General features: G+C 39.3%; 1 protein-coding gene across 1 annotated transcript in view; it reads right to left on the bottom strand.

Moving 5' to 3' along the window:
* Positions 1-1,704, bottom strand: part of TTLL10 (tubulin tyrosine ligase like 10) — a 35,957-nt gene extending 34,253 nt beyond the window's left edge. The window contains exon 1 of the mRNA XM_072426479.1: positions 1,649-1,704. The gene's annotated coding sequence lies outside the window, so the exon portion shown is untranslated. The remainder of the gene's footprint in view (positions 1-1,648) is intronic.
* Positions 1,705-6,000: the final 4,296 nt, after the last annotated feature.

Genomic DNA, 6,000 nt, shown 5'->3' on the forward strand with positions numbered 1-6,000 from the left:
CCACCAGAGGAACGCTACATATAAAAAAGTGAATGATAATAGTGATGACAATATAATAGTGGCACAGTGACTAGTAATCTGCTCCTCAAGCACTAGATCCCAGCCTAAATATAGGCCAGGGCAAATTTCATTTGCAGTTTGTACGTTCTCAAATTTGCCAAAAATGGGACCATGCGGGTAGGTAATTTATCTTCCCCATTACTGATTAGTTTATGAAAACGCTAAATCTCACTAATAGGCAGACTTTCTGACTCCAATACTTTCATAGCCCTGAAACAAGTATGCAAATCAGGAAAAGAGAACGTAGAAACCACCATTCTGGAAAAACTGCATATGCAATGTCCACCCTGTGGTACCAGAACAATATTTATTAGCAGGTAACATTCCATTTCTCTGCTGGTTGGTAGGGACAGTGCAACAAAAGGGAATACTGCCTGGTCTCAGTGCCCAGTGATTATTAGTAGCAGTATTGTCTTCTGTGTACATTAGAAACTGGCCTGGAACAGGTGCAACATTGAGAAATGTTCTTGAGTTAGTTGTAGCTCACTAAAGTTGTGCTAAACTGAATTTTTTTTTTAATGGGATCTATAAACTAACAGAATTCAATGGATTCATAAAAAAGGATGTCTGGTCAACCTGTGACAGCCATGCATATTCAGTTATCATTGAGTCAAACAGAAATATTATTGGTTTGTTACACCAATGGCCAAGCTCATCATGAAAAGCTGTCCAACCATATAAGAAGGTGCAAATCTATTGCCAGAAGAGATGGTTATATAAACAAATAAAAAAAGTAAAAATCTGGACTTGAATCATATATCAAAATTAGCTGGCCATTACCTACCATGAATGAAATCAAATTTTGTATTTTAGAAAAATTAAATGCAGACAATAAGGCTGATTTTGGGTCTGTGCACACCTTACTTTTTTATTGGCAAAATTTTTGTGATGTGAAAATCTTGGGTAAAAATCTAAATTGCGTGTTCCCCAAACAATATTTTTATGGACACAGCGGGGAGCCTCCTGTCCCCCCCCCCCCATAGAATGGAATAGGCTGCTCAGTAGAGAGATCAATTGGTCTCTAAAGCCATCGCTAAAGCCCAATTGGCTAGGGCAAATATTCACATGTTTTTTCAGTATTATTTCCTATAATTTTTTTAATAAATTTTTTTTTAATAAATCATCCTTATTATATTATTAGGATGCGGAAGAATCACATCTATTGGCTGAGTTCTAGCAGTCAGTAATAAAATCTCTCTGGAAATGGTAATTAAGTATCTCTGTACATGCTGCAATACTTTCAATAGCAAGTCTGAGATCAATGCAAGCCTTACAAATGAGATACATGTATAGATAAAAGCAGCTGCAGTTACTATGGGGTTGAAGATAAAGGAGTAAGTGTAGCAATGTTCTGCATGCCCATAAAGCACACCCCTTGCTTTCAGCTAAAGAAATTTATCCTTGGCATGACTTGTGCAATACATAATCATAGTTTGCATTGTAAAAGAAGCTGTTAAGTGAGCAGCCTATTCTCAGCCCCTTTATAACACTGCTTTTGTTGCTCTTCCTATATTAGATTTTTCCTTTTTACCCCCCAGCTTTCCAGCTATTTTTTTTTTCTTGGCACTGTGTCCCCACAATCACTAACCTGGCGTCACCTGTTTGCCATTGAAGGATCCAGTCATTGCAGGAAGTCATTTTTTGTCATAGAAGCTGCTTTTGGTTGCCAGGACACCAATGGGAGTTCCACAACTCTGCTTTTACAAGGTGGAGCTGAGGCTATAGTCCTTTACAATTCCCCCTCCTTCCCATTACAGCCTGCCCCATAGCAACTGCTGGCTGGAGACCGCACTGTACCGGTCATCTTTCTTTAGAAAAGGTTTCCTTTGTGCTCCAGTGTACTCCTAATACTGCAGTGCCAGGCCACAGTGTTTTATATTGTAGGCACTAATACGTCTCATCTGGAAAAAGCCACTGCAAGTTATTGTAAAATGTTAGTAGATATGTAGTATGTTCAGAGCAGCGGGATCAGATGTACACACTGTAGTTCTGCTTATTAATAAATACGGATTGCAGTGTTCTTGTACTAAAATACAAAGCCAGCGTACCTAAACTTAACATTTTTACTTTACATAGAAGGGTAGACAACCCTTCTATATAATATAAAAATGTTGTTGTTTCAACAGTTCAACACTCTTTTTTTTTAAAAAAGTGCAGGACCACCCCTTTAGGTGCAGATTTGTTTTCGGGTACCTACGTCATGCATCCTGGGAGGCTCTGGCTGCTTCTTCTGATCTCGGGCATGCTCAAAAGGGGCATCTTTTCCTCCAAGGGGAAATAGATGCCAATCTCATGCATGCACAGTGAGATCAGCAGTTAAATCACCAAACCCCACACCTGCACAGTGTGAGATTGGGTGACGAAGAAAGAAGACCGAGGAATGAGACCGGAAGACAAGGGAGGAGATGGCGGCACCAAGCACTTCCTTAAACGAAAAGTTCAAAAAAAAGGGTAAAAAATCACATTCAATGAATTATTATTTATTATATTACACAGAATTTATATAGGTCTGACATTACGCAGCGCTTTACAAATTCTATTGTCACAATTGTCACATGTCCCTACCTCAGTCATTAATTATTACACAATCTAAATACATTTTTTAAGGGGACGTCAATTAACCTAAGTGCATGTTTTTAGAATAAAACAAGAGTGTCTAAATGAAAATCACACAAACGGAGAACATACAAACTCAATGCACTAGTGTACTGTAATGATGCAAAGGCAGTGCTAGCCACTGTGCCATCTCGTAGATTCATCTACAGGTACATAAATCATAGTGCAGTGTTGTGAGCTCCAAAGTACAGCATTGTTAAGCCTATGACATACAGTTAGTGAATAGGTGTGATGCATATATTGTACAGTGTTCAGAGTATACAACATACAAAACAGTGTTTAGAGTAGATTGGTATAAAGTCCAGAGAAAGTTTGTCATGTACAACACAATTTATTAAATGTAAACACAACATGTTGGAAACACTACATGGCGGAACAGTGTTATTTACAGTTCCCTCCACCATTAAATGACATGACCTGTGAGCTGTGTGTCCCACTTTTTTATGGCCAGGTAAAAACTAGGGAATTCTACTAACACTGGGGTATTTTTATCCTTCCACTGACACTACATTTCTTTCCTCCTATGTAAACATTTGGGCATTTACCCCCCCATCCCCACCCCTCACTGACACCATTGAATCTAGGACATTACATTTCTTCTACTGACAGCACTGACAATGAGCAGTTCCTATCCTCCTTTGGACACAAGTAACATTAAGGCATTTCTTACCCACATGCCCATGGTTGCCACTGGGGCATTGCTTTCCAATGACTCACACCACTAATTCTGGTGCATTTCTTTCCTCCTATTGATTCTGCAGGCACTGGAAGATTTATTTCCTTTTTTTAGCCCAATAATCTACTGTAGGATGCCATGTGTTCTGCCAGTAAACCCTTCCATTTACTGTGTCCGACTAATGTCAATTATACCGGTATTTTTATGCCTCTTGCTGTGCACGCTGTTATCACCATTTCTCTTTAACCAATCTTATGCTTACTGATAATATGCATAAACAAACTGATGATAATCAGTGTAACAAAGGGAATATAAACATGGCAGACTAGACATCACTTGAGTGTTCCCATAATCATCATAATGAGTTTATGTTACACTCACTGTTTGACTTTTTAAAGTTGAACTCTAGTCAGCACCTAAAAATAACCTTAAACCTCCCTTTTCTTCCCTTGTGTGATGTCCCATAGTACTTTGACCCTGTGCTGTATAATCCCTTTACGCCCCAGTGACATCATTGCAGGGGCTGCAGAAGATCCTTTTTCAGGAGCCAGGAGGAGGAGTCTAAGGAACAAAAGCCCTAGCACTAGGCAAAACATAAACATATCTCCCTCCCCCTATGCTGAGCTCATCCTTTCACTAACCTTTGTTATCAGTTCTCCTCTGCTACTGCTGACAGCAAAATAAATCACAAACCGCAGCTCCTTTGTATTGTTTGTGTGGTCATGCAATCACTGCTGCATGACTCCATTGAGTGTAAAGCTGCGTACACACCTGCAATTTTTCTCGTTGGAAAGGATCTTTCACGATCCTTTCCAACGAGAAAAGACTGCACGATGCATGAACGATGCTGTACATACAGCACCGTTCATGCTCTATGGAGAGGGGAGGGGGAGAGCGACGGAGCGGCACCCTGCTGCGCGCTCTCCCCTTCCCTTTCATTACGATCGGTCGTCGTCCATCGTCCATGGATCCGCCAGGACGGTCGTCGGACAATGGACGACGACCGACTGTACACACGGCAGATTTTCGCCCGATAATTGGCTGATACCGATTAAAGGCGAGAAAAATTTGCCGTGTGTACGCAGCTTAAGTGTAGCAGAAATATGTGTGATATGAAAACCATGGGATCACAATATGAAATGTCTTCAAAGGGTAGCAGGGTATTTCCCAGCTCACATAACTTCCTCTCACACACTGTATCAGCACATAAGCAGTCCTGGTCAGACTGCATTTACATACAGGAAATGCCCACATATGAAACTAAGACTAAATGACTGACCAAAGAAAAAAGCAAATACCTGAGCAGGAAGAACCAAGATGGCACAAATAGGGAGAACTAACCACAAAAAGAAAACTAAAGTTGGAGTTCAGTTTTAACTATAAACAAAGTTGTTTACTTGTGTATTTATTTATCATTTATTGTTTTGGTCTGCAAAGGAGCTCCTACCTCTTTTAAGCCTGCAAGTAAATAGTATGTTTTGTTACTAAATTTCACACAATATATCATTAAAAAAAAGTTGTAAGGAGTTGAAAAACTTGAAACTTGGTTAAATGGTCATATCGACAGAGCAATCATATCAGTTATACAAACTAACAACTTACCTAATGTTGACCTTTTGTACATATTGGTCACATGATATTTTATCAAACCCGAAGGTCTTTGCTTTTAATCATCTAAATCAGGCAAAGACATCAAATGGTCAGACATACAGGCATGTGGCCCTTTTCTTTGCTGTCCAGTATAATTGCATTATAATAAAAATATTCATATCAGGCATCTATTTTGGAGTCTGGATAATGGAGCAGGAGATGGAAGACGATTTTTATCAGCACAGGTTCACTTAAAATCCCATACCAAGCTGTGTGTAGCACTACATTTTCTGTAGATGGCACTCAACATATCTAACAGTCACTGATTGCTACATTTATAGGAAACTAGAATTATTCTCGGAAGTTGCTAGATTTCAATAAAACTTTAGACAACAAAAATACCACCATCTCAATTTTCACACATAGATATCCTAATTTAATATCAGTGCAGAAGACATATGCACAATATTCCTCATATTTCAATACTATCAGATGTAATCTCTAGCTTAGTTCTGTAAACTCTACTGTTTGTGGTGTATTTTATCTAGCCTGGGGTGATATCATGTCTTTTGTCTACTTTTATATCTTGGTGGGCGGAGGTGCACCAGCCACTTCTGTTCAAACTCTCACTTGGCCAGATATTATCATATTTCCCAAATGTTCTTGTTCTATCCATCTTCATTGTTAGCTTTAAATTGTTCCTCTACTGCTGTATCTAACCCAGAGACGGCCTTTTCCACAGATTTGCTCACTAGACACAAATCTGAATCGGTAATTCCTGGGAGTCCCGGACATACCAGTTTTGATCAGCCGATCAGTTGGTTACCTGAGCCAACAACACAGAACCCAGTCTATGTGTGAAATTACCAAAGGCTTTTACAGCAAATTCTCTCTCTCTGAAAGTATATGCTAATCGCACAATTACACCCTACACACTCTATAAACAGATACACCCGCTCACAGACATCTACAGACCTGCACCTCATCAATTCACCACCAATGTGCTCACAATTGAATAGATCCAATGTAATTCTACTTATTATACTATTGTACAGAAT

This window comes from Pyxicephalus adspersus, chromosome 11 (genome assembly GCF_032062135.1).
Source record: "Pyxicephalus adspersus chromosome 11, UCB_Pads_2.0, whole genome shotgun sequence".
NCBI classification, from domain to species: domain Eukaryota; kingdom Metazoa; phylum Chordata; class Amphibia; order Anura; family Pyxicephalidae; genus Pyxicephalus; species Pyxicephalus adspersus.